Raw genomic sequence first — 13,944 nt, 5'->3', positions numbered from 1 at the left:
TCACTTGTCCCATCCCATTAGCACAGCTGTCTGCCACCAGAGAAGGGAAAATTGATGCTAAACGGGATATCAATTTATCATGGAGTGTGTCACCCGCCGCACGGCTCTGCCAGCCGAGCAGCAGAGACGCGCTGCACCAGCCAAGCAGCACCTGTAATTAACAGCTCGTCAGCATCCCCCACGCACCACAACCCCCGGGCACCAGCCAGCGGGTGCGGCGCGGGGAATCCCAGCTGCAGTGTCACCCTCCACCCCCAGCAAGGACCCCAGCGTTCCTCCCTGGAGCCAGTATGTGCTCACCTCCCACCCTGCTGCCAGGGATAGGGGCAGGCAGTGGGTCACACATGGGTGCACTGGAGTTTCCAGCCCATGGGATGCTTGGAGAGAGAGGTTTGCCCCCTGTCCAAGCCTGGCCTCAGCTATGTCCCCCCTGACCTGATCTCTCCATGCTGAGGTGTCCCAGTGTGAGGCAGAGCCGTAACTCACGGGGTGACGGTGCCCAGTGAGTAACGAGCCGGGAGCCCAGCTCCCAGGCGTGAGTTACAGCTCTGCCTGTGCTCAGTGAGACATCAATCCCGGCGGGCAGCAGGAATAGAAACGTAGTGTTCAGCGTGCCGGGAAGGGGACGCAGAACGGACCATCAATCCTGGGCACAGGGGTGCCAGCGCAGGCAGGGAGGAGACACGGCTGGAGGGCACCCATGGGGGACACCCCTGCCTATGTCCAGCCCCCCGGGTGCTCCTAGCCCTAGGCTGTCTGGCTGGGAGGACATGTCAGATGTAGCTTCTCCCAGCACTGGGGATGCCAGTGAACATTCTCTGGGACAGCTGGGAGCAGGAGGGTGGAAAGGAGCCACTGGGACAGCCCAGCACAGAGCCAGGAACAGGATCCTGACCCCAAGCCGGCAAAATCTCCGACAGGTTTTGAACGAACAAGCTCTCCATCGCTGCCACTCCAGACTGCTCGTGAGTGCCCCCACCTTCCCCACAACGCCCCTGTCCCATCGTGCCCCAGCAAGGAGCTGGACCAAACCCTGTCCCAGGCACAGCTAGGCAATGCCATCCCTCCACCCAGCATCTGGCGCGTCGGGGCTGCGTGAGGCGGGCAGCTGGCGGGAGGGAGCAGGGAAGCAGGGCAGCCAGCGGAGCGGAGGCTGTTTGTTGCTTTGATGTTAAACACCCAGAGATGAAATGCTTGCCCCGGGGCTGGGTCCCTCACAGCCAGCCGGCTGGCCAGCCTCTGGCTGCGGAGCCGTGCCAGCGCTGGGGCCGATAATTGGATGCATGTTTCTTCCAATGAGTTTGTATCATTTTTATGTAAATTTGACATTTTCCTGATGTTCTGTAATGTGCACAAAGCAAGTGCCGCTCCTGCCGTCGGCAAAGCCTATTTCCTTCCTGTCTGAAGTGCTGTGTTGATTTAAGGGCCTGCTAATACGCGCAGCCGGGCCCCCCCGTGCACATGCACGTGCCCGCACGTGGCTTGCTGGCTCCGATCTCTCTCCATCAGCCTGATGTGCAGATCCTGGACGCCCAACCCCATGTCCGACTCAGGATCGGGGCCGTCCCATGCCGCCACAGCATGGAGCTGGGCTCGCTGAGCCAGCAGAGCACCTTCTTTTCTCCATCTCAAAATCCCCACCAGCACGGCTAGATGCGGCTGGGCTGCCTGGCTCATCCTGGCAGGGGTGAAGAGGTGGCTCCACGCCTGGCGTGGGGAGCGGGAGCTGCCGGCAGCCCTGGCTGGGCTTTTTCATCTCTTGGGGGAAGGCGGGAGGAGATCAGAGCCCTGGAGCCAGAGGGAGAGGAAAGCAGACGGCAACCAAGGGGCACCTTTCTGGCAGTGCGAGGAGGTGCTGCTAATTAACCGCGTGCCCAGGGCTGCAGGGATCCGTGCAGGGGGAGCTTTGAACTCGGCTTCTCCAGGAGCTGCCAGAGGGGCCGGGATGGATCTGCACCAGCATCCCAGACTGCTCCTGGGCAAGGGTCCATGTGTCCCAGCCACAGCACCACCTGCCCACCGGCAGCAGGTGTGGCAGGGGGAGGGTGGGCCCATCCTGGGGACAAGGACACCCCTTTTCCTGCATCCCCCGGCTCCTCATGCTGCACAGTTTTCCCGGGCTCTGTCTGTGGCGCAGGCGAGTGGGTTTCAAAGGCAGCGCTGCTATTTAAAGCCCTTATTGTTCACGTCCTTGACACCGGCAGCTACATCCTGCTGTCGTTCGATGCGAGCGCATCCTGGCCCGGCCAGCCAGAGGAAGGCAGCTAATGAAGAGCAAGTGCAAAGACGCTGCTTCTTTGTCCTGATCACAAAGCGGCTTCCCAAACAGTCCCCCTCCGCCCTGCGTTGGGTGGCTATTTATAGCTCTGCTTCCCAGGGCACGCCGGGAGTTTCCTCCAGACAGAGATGCCCTGGGATCCCTCCAACTGGTCGCAGGGATGAAGGCTCTCCAGACCCACTGCCCTGGGAGCTGCTCCCAGAGATGTCCCACCCCTGGCACACTCCCCTCACAGAATCAGCTGTGAGGGCAGCCAGGTCAGCCAGGGCCTGTGAGACAGTGGGCGGTGGCCTTCCCCCCGCCCTCCCCAGGGTCAGCTCAAGCAGCCCATGTCCCTGTGGGAGCTTCTCCATCTGGGCAGCATTGTTGCCTCTCTCCTCTTCCTCCCCGCAGGCAGACGCACATCTGTCAGCATCGCTGCCTCAGGCATAGGGATGTGCAGCTGCAGGATGTGGCAGAGGCCTGGGTACCCCAGATGAGTCCCACATGCCCCAGGGCAGCCTGCCTCCCAACCCCCCATTGCAGCAGGCATCTGCTGCACCCCCGTGCCAGGCACTGCTCTCTCTGTCAAGAGGCTTCGACAGAAAATTAAAGATTAATGTTCCCTGTGGCACTGGTTCCAGCAGAACCCAGGGTGCTGAGGACGTGCCCGGCATGGCAACCCAGGCTGGGGGAGCTGGGGGCCATGTGGGCAGGGAGCAGGGGGGCTGTGTGGGAAGCAGAGGTGAGGATGAGGAGGAAAGGAATGTGTCCCCTGGCCACTGACCCACTGTCCCAGCATCAGGCATGCAGAGCCGGGCAGGGAAATGCCACCCAGCAAGCAGGGCAGCACTGGGCCAAAGGCGCTAGAAGGACAGCTGTGGAGGGTCACAGGTCTCGGATCTCTGCACAGAGAACCCATCCCCTTCCCTGCCTCCTTCAGCACAGCGGCTGGCCCAGCCAGGGAGCCACCAGCCCCTTGAGGGGACACCCCGCAGCAGGCCCAGCAAACCGGCTGCCTGGCACAGTGAGCAGAGCCGTGCAGCTGAGCAGGCAGTATGATGCCAGGAGCGTTTCCTCCCTCCCACCGGGAGGGGATTAAGCTCAGCCTGGCTCTGGCTGGCAGTAGCCATGCCCACACGGCTGCACCCACGGCTGCAGCTGCTGCCTTGGCTCCAGCACAGCTGGGTGCTCTATGCCTGCTGCACCCACCGCCTGCTCCTTTGGTACCCCCGTCCTGCTCCCATGGCAGAGGGCTGTGCCAGACACCCATGTGCCCAGCACACACTCCTACGGGCACGCACTGAGGCCCATAAGGGCGGTGGGACCCATTGTCCCCGCTGCCTGCCCTGGGCACCCACCCACTGTGACCATGGGTCTCTCCCCGGGAGCACCGGGCGCTCTGGTGTGCAGGGCTGTGGTTTTGTGAAATATGGCCCCTATAAATCCCGGCGGGTGCGAGCCGTAATTCTCAATATATTTTCAAATATAGTTCAATTATTTTTCCCATATATCATGGGGAAATTGCATTGGCGAGTGGCGGCGCTAAGCAGGGAGCGCGTGGCGGGGCGGCGTTAATAGGATTGTGCATGGTATTATGCATGAGGTCGTTCAGGACACAGTGGGGAACCTCGCGTGCTCCGAGGAGACGGGAAGGAATAAATCAGGCTATTAGCCCAGCACCTTGCTCAGGTCTGCAGGGGATTAATCTCTGCAGCATGCAGGGATCCCGGCCGGGCTGCCTCCCTGGGCTCCTCCCAGCACCTCCATCCCACTCCCTGCCCAAAGCACTGGGGAGCGGAGGCAGCACTGAACATGCCAGGGTCACCAAAGTGGGTGTGACGTCACTGGGGTGCGAGCATCCCATAACCACGCTCAGGACAGTCTCTGAGCCCAGCAGTAAGACTGGTGGGACAGCCTGGGAAAGCCTTGGGTGTCTTGGGACCTTCCCTGGAAAAACTTCATCCTTGGCTTGAGCTTGCAGGAGGGCTGAGGACAAACATGTCCCCAGGCTGAAGCCCTTGGTCCAGCACTGTGCGGGGTCCCAGAGGCTTCGTGCCCCACGCCATGCCGCAGGTGGGCAGCGCAGGGTGCCCTGGCTGCTTCTTGCCATGCGGCAGGCGCTTGGCCAGCAGTACCTGGGGAGCAGCCGCAGTCTTCAGGACGGGCGCGCGTAATCAGCCGGGACAGTCACATTTCCTCTGGTTTGCCATGAATATTTATGCAATTTGTGCAGAGCTGCCGGAGCTGAGAGCTGCCAAGCCTGAGGGGAGGCGGCATCCCGGCCCCCTGGCTCCCCCCCAGGTCCCATGGGACCTCCCCAGGGCTGGTCCGGCTTGGCTGCGCCCCTGCAGACACCTCCGTGCTGCAGCTGGGATGGGGAGCGAGTGAGTGTCCTGGGAGCAGCGACCTTGGGGCTGAATGCAGAGGAAGGCAGAGTGTCCGAGGTGGGGCTGGGCACTGCTGTGCTGGGTTTGCAGTGGGAGCACCTCTGCCAGCCACAAACCACACAAACAGCAGCCAAAGCAGGTCCCAGGTGCCGGGCTTGTGGGATGCTGGCTGTGCTGCAGCTGGGGGATGCCTGCCCACTGCCTGTCCACCCAGGAGGGCCCAGGAGCCTTGACATCCCCTGGGCTGGTGCCAGCAGAGACGACCCCAGCCTGCAAGCAGCACAGGATTAGCTACATCTCTCCAGGACGCCTCTATCTGGTGGCAATGGGAACTGGACCCACTGCCACGGACTTGTGCCAGCCCCCAGTCTGGGACAGCAGCACTGCTGCGGGCTGCAGACCCCTCCCTGGGGTGGCCCACACAGGACCCCTGGGACTCCTTTGCAAAGGGCGGGCATTCAGGGCTGCCTCTGCATCAGGAGCCGGCAGGACTCTCCACCCCCTCGCACAGGGCTGGGCCCACTCAGAGCAATGAAAAGGTTCCCAGTGCCTGGCAGATGCCCCATGCCCCCTGTCTGGGTCTCAGGGGGGGTTGCCTGGCCCTGTGGTGGGTGCCCCACAGCAGGCAGGGAGGTGAAGGACACGCTGGGCGAGGGCACGGGCGCTCCCTGGCAGTGCCGGGGCTGGTGGTGCCAGAGAGAGCAGCGAGTGCAGGTGAGGTTTACAGTAAAGGGAAAAACAAATTATTAATCATGAGAGCAGCCCCAGCCGGGCTGTCAGGGCCGCATGGGCTCATGAATATTCAGCATCGGGCTGAGCACTAAATCTCATTTAAATGTCAGGGACCATTAGGCAGACAGGGAGGGGGCTGGGATGGCAGCTCCCTGCTCCCTGCCAAGCTCCACACTGTCCGGACCGGCTGGGACCAGGGTGTTGGCACCCCCCTGGCATGGCTTGTCTGGGACCACGCTGGTGCTCTGGGTGCCCCTAGCTGGTGCCTGGGTGCTACTCTGGGGTGTCTGAGGCTACCTGGCACCTCTGCCAAACCTGAATGTCTTCTGATTGCTGGTGGATGCTGAAAACCCACCCCAAGCACCCTGCAGCTCCAGACACTGCCTGCCATGTGCCCTGCTCCCTCTGGGCAGGAGAACAAATCCTTCCAGGCAGGTTCATCCTGTCAGGACAAGGACCCCAGCCCCTGGCACCCCAGCCAACCCAAGCACAGGAGAAGCCCTGAATCCATCCCTGGGCACAGGGGTGCCGGAGGGGTGCTCGGGAGGATGAAGGCCATGCGAGGTGTGGGCAGCACACCCAGGGCTCTGCACACTGGGCATTCTCCTTTGGAGCCCACTGCAGGGCCCGTTCCCTGGCTGTGCCCGGGCACCAGCCCTTTCCATGCTGGGCACCCTCTTGTCTCTAGCAACCCACTGGCATCCATGCTCAGGGTGGTGGCTCCCAGCAGTGGCAGTGGCAGCAGCAGGCAGCAGCAGGCAGCAGGAGGGAGCCAGGCACACCTGGGCGCTGCGTCCCTGTGCTGGCACTCCTCGAGCACTCTCTCAGCTCAGCAGGGGCCTGGCAATTACACGGATACGTTTAAGCTCTTAATCCTACTGAAGATTATTCCAAGGTCGGGGCCCAAGGCAGGTCCCCACATGCTGCCAGGCTGTGACGTGTCCCTGCTGCCATCTGCCGGGACAGGCCAGCCGAGGGGATGCCAGCGCCCTGGCACACAGTGGCTCTGCCCGTGCCTGGCCTGCCAGCATCTCTTACACCCATGACACTGCCACAGCCACAAGCCTGCTGGCATCTCCCAAAGGTTGGTGGCTGGTGTGGGAGACCCTGCCCGCTGCTTCTCCCAGGTGCCAGCACCTGGTACCGCCCCTGGCTCTCCCACCTCCCAGCCTTATCAGCTCCCTATTGTTGCCCCACGCTGCTCCATGACAAGCATGATGGGTGACTTGAGCCATCCAGAGGGATGAGGAGACTTTGAAGAGATCTCTCCAGTGGGGCATAGGAGACAGCTTGAACTTGCCATGGATGTGCCCTGGGGTCCAGGGTTGCTGCATGCCTGTCCAGGAGGGCACCAAAGCTCAAAGCTGCAGAGGAATCCCTCAGCCCGGATCTGAGGAATGCTGGTGGCCAAAGAGATGCTCACAATCTCTAAAACTTTTATCATCACTGGCACAGGCAGGTGATGATCTAAGAGCAGCAAGTGGTTTGAACATGGTCCCTGCTGGAGAGTGGGACCTTTTATCACAACAGCTCATCCCCTGGGCCCTGCTGGGGGCTGGGGTCTCCTCCAGGCACCTCCAGACGAGCACGGGTGCGTTACATCGCCTCAGCCTGAGGGAGGTTGTCTGGTGGAAACTACAAGGAGAGAAAGTGCCCAAGAGAGGGAAGAAGCTCTCAGGCTGGGCAGGGGCACCCAGGATTCCCCTTTCCACTCTTTGCATCGCTCATCAGAAACTGGCACCCGCTCCCCGGAACAGCCGCGGTGCTGCCCTGCCCACCGCGAGAGCTGACGGAGCCCTGCAGTAGCTGGCATTTCCTCCCCGGGAAGATGTGTAAGCACTGCAATCCATCACTGTCCTGTCTCCCGCGGCAGCCCAGCCCAGCTGGGGGACAGGGCTCTGCGGGGGGGGTGGTCTGTGTTAGCAGCCAGAGGGAGCGGGACTCCCTGCAGCTGGTCCTGGGGGATGCTGAGGGGGATACTCACTGCACCCTCGGGTGCCATCTGTGACCATGCCGCACCATTTGCACCTGGGGCCAGTGGCAGGCTCACCCTGGCAGAGCCTTGTCACCCCTAGAGTCCCTACATCCCCCCAATCCCCTTGGAAAATGCTTCTCCAGCCTGGCACACGCTCCCTCCCGCTGCAGGACGTGCTGGGGACCAACACTGGGTCTCCTGCTTTCCCCACACCTGGCTCCCCACCGGCGCAGCCATCCCGCGCGCGGCACCGGCACGCAGCCACACGAGCCTCCGCACCCCATCCCACTGCCGTACCCCCCCATCCCACCCACACCTCCCAAGCCCCACGGCACTGCCTGCACCCCAAAACCCCTGCGGCTCCTGCTGCCAGTCGGGAAGGTAAAAGAAATCATAAAAAATATTAATGATTATTAGGAAGAGCTAAAGCGGAATTGCAAATGTTATTTCTCTGGTAGATGGATGATAGCGGGGTGGATGATAGATAGCTGGATGGATGGATCTCTCTCCCTCTAAGCTGTAACCCCCTTCCAATCGCTCCCTCCGGAGCGCTGCTGTCACCTTGTCTCTGCTCAGAAGGGCTTTTACTGGCTCACTGGGGGATGCACGAGAACAGGTTATTAATACATGGAGAGGGGGATGGAATCCATTTGACTTGAAAATAGCTGAGAAACCGAACTGCACTTTTAAAATCTGCTTTTAATCAGAAGGAAAAGAAGAGAAGTTTGAACAATTAGGGAGTAATGAAGAGCTTTGGAGGGAAGAAAAAAAAAAAAAGGCAAAGCAGCTCTCTGAAGATTAGCTAAGATTTCTCCAGCGCTTGGAGAATTTAAAGAGCTACGGCAGCACCGGGTGAAACAATAAAAACATTCCCTGTGAAAATCCCAGGCGGTGGGACCAGCAGTGAGCCCGGGAGCCCGGACATCCACAGGCAGGCACAGTGCTGGCTGTGAGCAGTGATGCCACGCTGCTGGCACGCCAGGGCAGGCAAGCAGCTGGCAGCCAGGGCTTCCCCCTGACCCACCGCTTGCTGGAATGTGGACAGTAGGGACACCCAGCTTGGCCACAGATGGAGAGGTGTGGTAGGGGCTCGCTCTGGGTGTGCAGCTGCCATGGTGAAGCTGGACCCATCCAGACACCTCAAGCTTTTGTCGAGGTGACCCATAGATTTGCGTTTTGGGGGTCTGGGGATGTCCAGTGGCTGGGCCAGGGCCATTGACAGCACATCCCTGGAGGAGAGTGAATGGAAAAGCATCCCTTGGGCACTCCCATGGCACACACGTGGGGCAGGCAGCCTGGATGCCAGCATCTCCTGCCCCGAGCTGACCTCCATCACCCGCTGCACAGGGAAACCCACAGGTCCATCTGTCCATCCTTGGTGTGGCACTGGGTGCTCCCCAGCAGTACCTGCCAGGGGCCCGTCACCGGGAGGCGAGCGCGGGGGCTGCACAGCCGCACACGGCAGCAGCTGGGTAATTTTCATGCTAAGTGAAAAGTAAAGTGCACAGACTCTTTATTAGAGCGAGCACGGTGCGGGGAACAATGAAGGCAGTGATGATCGTTAACTTTCTAATCGGAGGAGAAAAGTCCTCAATGCAATTTTTATGGTAATAACATCGACACTAAAGATAATTGCTCCCCGCGTCGCGCTTAGCGCCGGGAAACTGTTTGGGAAAAAAACATTAATTTGCAGGAACTGAGCCAAAGTTTCCTTAAGGCAGCTGTTCCCTGTGCCACCCTGCCCCCAGCCTGTGCTGGCACTGCCCGCTGGCCGACCCCCTGCCCGGCCCACCCCTGCCCAACGCCTGTACCCCTCGTCCCTCATGCTGGCTAGGCTGGGTCAGCACCACACCAATCACTGGCTGGCAGCAGGAGGGTCTCCCAGCATCGTTCCCCAGGGTTCGACTCAGCAGGAGATGCCAGAGGCGGTGCAGCCCACCGCTGCGGTGGTGGAAGAGGGCCAGGAACATTTCGGGCGACGTGATGGAGCGGTGCTTGTGCTGCGGCAAAGGGGCCGGGCAGGGCTGCCCCGCGTGCCGAGACCGCCACAGGCAGAGAGGGATGGGAGCCCGTGCTCCCTGGGGAATAATAAGCACAGGAGAAATTACAGCCAGGTGACATTTTAACGAGCCGGCGTCCTGCGTGGCATTAATATTCCAGGGGCTGCAATTCCCTGGCGGGCGTTTGAGAGATGGGGGGAAAAAAAAAAGGTAAAATCCCAGCCCAGTGAAATCAAATAAATAAATCTCTGCCTAAGCGTGGCGTCTCCCCCGCCCCCGGCACGGAGCGGGCGGCACGCGGCGTGATTTCCCCTGTGATCCTCGGCTGCCGAGCAAGCAATCGGCTCGTCTTTGAGCGCGGCGGCAGGATGATTTATCCCGGCTCCTGGCACCCCAGCTGGGGCGAGAGCGCGGGGCCGGGGATGATGCATTGGGCAGGAGCAGAGGTGGCGGCGGGGGGGGGAAGGCGGGAGAGCGGGGCACGCACGCAGGCCACCACTCAATCCTAAATTAATTTTAATATTTGACAAATCAAATCTACTTAGGTGAGCCACGGGCCATGCGAGGGAGATTTATGAGGGCTTGGGGCTGTCGGCTGCGCGCGTAGCCCACGTTCGCCGCTGCCCAGGGGGACTCCGGCACTCATGGCATCGCTAATTCCCCCCTCCCCAGGGGCAGAGATACAGCCAGTGTGTCCAAGCAGCATGACAGCGGCAAGAAAAACGTCCCAGCCTCTAAGTCCTGGCTTATTAGTCTGGCAGGAGCGATGGGCCCTTTCCCAGCCCCAGCTCCGAGCCTGCAGGCAGAGCTGACAGCTCAGGCACTGCACCGGGGGTGGCTGGAGGTGGTACCGGATGCCTGGGATCCCTGTGAGCACCAACGCCTGGGATCCTTGGGAACTCTCTGTCTGAGCCAGGGCACAGCAGCCAGCTCAGCAGACTGGGGAGTGCTCTCCCCTCCGCAGGGCTGGAGCAGTTTCCTGCGGGTTTGGGGCAATTATCAATCTGCAGGCTGAGGGGCTGGAGGTGGTGCCGGGGGTGCGCAGAGCAGTTCCCCCGCAGAGTCGTTTTGGATCCCAGCTCTGCCACCAACTGCAGATTCATGGGCCCCAGGAGGTGATGGGAAACCTGATAGGTTTTAAGACAGCAACATGCCCTGAATCTGCAAGGTGCCTGAGCAGGCGAGGCAGGGAATCCAAAATGTTTACAGCCTCGGGGGACGCGGTGACTGCGGAGCAGGGAAGGGAGGCTGGGCTGCCTGGGATGAGCTGGCCATGCTGGGGAAAGACCGCCAGCATCCCTGATGTGCCTTTGGAAATCCCTCCTTTGGCGCAGGCATCTCCCCAGCGGTTCTGAAGGACTGACGGGGGAGACTCGGGGAAGCCCAGTGTCCCCGTGCCAAACCTGCTCCTGAGGAAAAGCCTTGGCATGGGGGCTCCCCTGGGCTGCAGAAGTGATGCCAGAGAGGGCTCTTCAACCCCTTCCACCTAGGCTAAACCCCTCCTCAGCCCATGGGTGAGGACCAGCCTGTACTTGTATCTTCTCACCGACTCCTTTATTCAACACAGCAGGATTTGCCATGGCCACGTGCCCAGGCAGGACGACTGGGGCTGCCCTCAAGCCAGCCCTGGCCTGGAAATGCTACTACGGAGACATGGCACTGGGTTCTGTGCTGGAGACAAGCCCCACATCTGGCTGCAGCCTCAAGCTGGGGTGTCTTAAGGGACCTACAGCAGCACATCCCCGTCTTGGGTGACCTGCAGAGACATATGGCCTGCAGCAGGCAAGACAGGCTTTCCTGCTCAGGAAAAGATGCAAGTGGTGCACAAAGCTCAGGCCAGCCCTGAGCCCCAGGAGGCTCCCCTGTCTGACCTTCCTGTGCCTCCCCCAAGTCATGCTGTGCCAATGGCAGAGCCCTCTGCCTGCCCCAGGCATTCCTAGGAACTAGCAGGAGCCACAGGAGCGATGTGAGATACAGAAGAGGCAGCCTGTGCACAGGGATGACACACACACCTACACCTAACAGTTCTTACAGTATGAAACAGAGCCCTCAAAGGTCTCAGAGGACTTTAAGAGCTCTCTACAAGTTGCCTGGACCAGTAAGGACCAGCTGTGAGAGGTGATGGATGTAAGGAGAAGGCAGTTTCCAGCCCCTGCCAGCCCCTGTGTTCAGCCAGGCTCCCAGGCACTGCGTCCAAGGGTGTTCCTGCAGAGTGGGATGCAGCAGGACAGACAGAGAGCCTTGCCTCCAGGGCCATGAGCCTGCGGCAGAATTTCATCACCAGTTGGTGCACACAGTTCCTGGTGGCTCTTTCCAGCCCAGCTCCAGCCCCAGCCCCACAGATGCCCCATCCACAGCAGAGGCAAACTGCACCAGCCCCCGTGATACACAAAGGTTGGAGCAACCAGCTTGTGGGTACCAAGCTACAGCTCCACCACTCCACAGATGCCTGAGCTCTTGTAAAATATCTACATTTGGATGCAGAGATTTCCAGGGATCCAGGAACACTATGCTGATAATTAAACATCTGCTCTGCATTTGTCTGTCTTCCTGCCACAAAGCACTCCAGACTGGGATGGCATTCCCTGCTCGCTGCTGTCCCAGCCCATAGGCACTGCATCCCAGGCCATGGGTGCTGGGGGAGAGAGGACAGCTCCCGGGACCCCTCAGAACTAACAGCAGCTTCACTGCCAGCACCTGCAGCCTTTGTGGGGCTGCGAAGCTGACAGCCAGCCCTGGGGCTCGTGTGAGCCCAAACAGTTTCACTGAGCCCCACTGCACATTGCCAGCCAGTGCTTGTCCATGCACAGTCCCCTGGGCTGAGCAAGCAGCTGCCACCACAGTCCTGCAACCAGGGGAACATCAAAACAACCTCCAAATCGATCTCCGAGACTCTTCCGCAAGCCCCAGTCACGTCCTGCTAGGAGCAAGCGTCCGGTCTAGTTACTGTCTCCTAGGAGAGCACTGAGGGCTTCAGGCTGTCACAGGAGGAGCAGACCCAAACATGACATCTCCATGGAGCCCGGGATGCGGCAGGCGGGGACACAGTGCGGACAAGCAGATGGCACCGGAGGCTGGATCGATGGGGCACAGCCAGGCCCCGCAGGGGCTCCCACAGCTCATACAGGAGCTGGGCTGCTGGTGGGATGAGCTGGGCACAGGGCTGGGACCCTGTTCCAGCTGTGGTGTCCCAGCCCCGGCTGTGCCCATGCTCCCTGTGGGGTTAAGACCCAGTGACTGCCTGCTGCCCACGTGACTGGCCCCAAGGGCTTGCACCCTGCCCATGTTGCCCTCTTGGTTCTGCTGCCAGCAGTGAGCTCCATCATCCCCGATGCCATGGCATCTGGGCACTGCCAGTTGCTGTGCCACCACCTCTGTCCCAGCACCCGCCTGGTACCCGTCCCCATTTGCCAAGGCTGCCCTTTGTGTCAGCAGGGCACCCCCAGCCTGGTCCCTGCTCTCACCTCCCGGCCCCCACACTGTTTGTCACACCTGTCACCATGGCAAGGGAGAGATTAGCTGTAGACCCTCCACTCCCGCCCCAAGCCACTGATTCATATTCATGAGACTTCAAAGCATCTCGCCTGGCTCCCCTGCACCAAACCTAATCCTCTGCCGCAGCACCCGCGCCAGCCCCCGCTCCTTCGCTTGCTGCACCAGGCCAGCAGCTGGCAACCCCAGAGCCCCCCTGCCCCACCAGCAGCCACCATGCAGCTGCACACCCACTGCTCTGGCTCCCCACAGCAGGAAGCTTGACCCACAGAGGGATGCTCTGCACCATGGGAGACAGAGAAAAGCAGGGGTTAGCAGTGTGGAGGTGATGGTTTTCGTGTCCTCACCTGCACCCATCCATCCCTCCGCCTATCTAGAGGAGGGGGATGTGTCCTATGTGGTCCTGGACCGCCAGCTCAGCAGCATCCCTGCATGGGTCGCAGTGATACCGCCACCAGCCCTTTGTGGGGGCTAATTGGTGCCAGTGCCTCATGACGTCCCCCCTGCCACGTCCCAGTCACAATCAGCAGCCAGCAGGCATCAGGGCGGCTATTCAGGGGCAGCCAGGCGTGCAGAGCACAGCCTCACCCCGCAGCCCTTGCTTGCTCCCGCAAGGGATGCTCCCTGCGGCACAGCACTGGCAGAGAGGTGCTGGGGAGCGTGCTGGAGGCCGTGGCATTTGGAGGTGCAGGCAGCACCAAAGCAAGTGCCCACCCACAGCCCAGCCCTGTGGAGCAGCAGAGCAGCAAGTGGGGGGAAAAGGCACTTGGGGGTGCCCTCCCATCACCCTGCCGCAACGTGGGCACAGGCAGGGCTGCGAACCCATGCAAGCTTGGGTCCAGCCACCACGGGGCCGGGTCTGGGTCATCTGCTCCATGGCAGGATCCCGCTGGGCCCAAGCACAGCCGGCTGTGCTGAGAGAGCCGGTGGCGCTGTGTCACCCCCAGGTGCTGGCAGCCCGGCACTGGTGCCGGGAAGGTGCTGGCTCTGCGTGCGGCCCTGGCAGTGGGCGGGGAGGCGGGCGGCAGGTCCCCCATGGAGCCGTCTCCTCCAGATGGCGAAGGCCATTAGAGCCGCTCTTGCGCGCACGGAGCCATA

This window comes from Gallinula chloropus (assembly GCF_964237585.1).
Source record: "Gallinula chloropus genome assembly, chromosome: 5".
Taxonomy (NCBI): domain Eukaryota; kingdom Metazoa; phylum Chordata; class Aves; order Gruiformes; family Rallidae; genus Gallinula; species Gallinula chloropus.
Note: the sequence above shows the minus strand (reverse complement) of the source record.